Raw genomic sequence first — 1,004 nt, forward strand, 5'->3', positions numbered from 1 at the left:
AAAAAAACAACCTGTTTCTTTGTCAGGCCTGTTTTTTCTCCTCTGAGGGTTTCCCTAAAATCCTTCATTTGATTTGCTCTGCAAAGGACTAAAACTTCCAGGTTCCCCTTGTATACCGACCTGCTTGGTTTTGCATTTCACAATGTTTTATTAAAAGTAAAGAAGACCATGTTCAGTCTTTATAATGAATTATAACAATTGATTAGTAAGAATTATTAAGTAAGCAGTGTGCACTGACAGAGCTTCACAGTTGCTGTTACACACAGTCAGGGCATGTAGCCAAGCAGGCAATCTAGTGCTTTCTAAAGCAGCTGACAGCTTAGGGTGGCATGACTGCAGAACAAATGTGGATGTAGCTGGAAACGTGCCCCATTCAGTCTACACCAATTTTATTTAGAGACTGACTAATATTTTTTACTGATATATTATTTTTGTTCAGGTTGAATATGCAATATTTTTCATTCTCTAAAAAATAGAATTATATATATATATATATATATATATATATAAATATAATTTCTTTAAAAATATAATATTTATATTTTTTACACTGCACTTAACCCAAGGTTATTGTCGTTTTAACCCCGCTTTTAATCCGGGGTAAATTAATGTTTAACCGCAAACTAAAAAAAATACAAAATTCCGAGGCAACAGTGTAAAAGTGGACATGGCAACATTGTACCGCACGTTGTATAAACAGTCGTTTTAGCCTTTAAGGAGAAATATGTCAAATGAACTGGAGTGAAGAACACAACAGACTGTTCTTCTTACCTTTATATACCGAAAGGTTCATTCAGGAAACACTTGATAGTACAATATATACAAGGCCGTCATGTAAACAGAAGATGTGCTGCTTTAGTCCAATCAATGACGCCGCAAATAAGAGCGTTAGCCCGCGGTTTAGGAATGTATAGTGTGAAAGATTGTGAAAGAGACACACATGGTTAATAAGCAGTGTTGGGAAAGTTACTTTTTAAAGTAATGCATTACAATATTGCGTTACT

Source organism: Sinocyclocheilus grahami, unplaced genomic scaffold (genome assembly GCF_001515645.1).
Source record: "Sinocyclocheilus grahami isolate Dianchi unplaced genomic scaffold, SAMN03320097.WGS_v1.1 scaffold6870.1, whole genome shotgun sequence".
Lineage (NCBI taxonomy): Eukaryota > Metazoa > Chordata > Actinopteri > Cypriniformes > Cyprinidae > Sinocyclocheilus > Sinocyclocheilus grahami.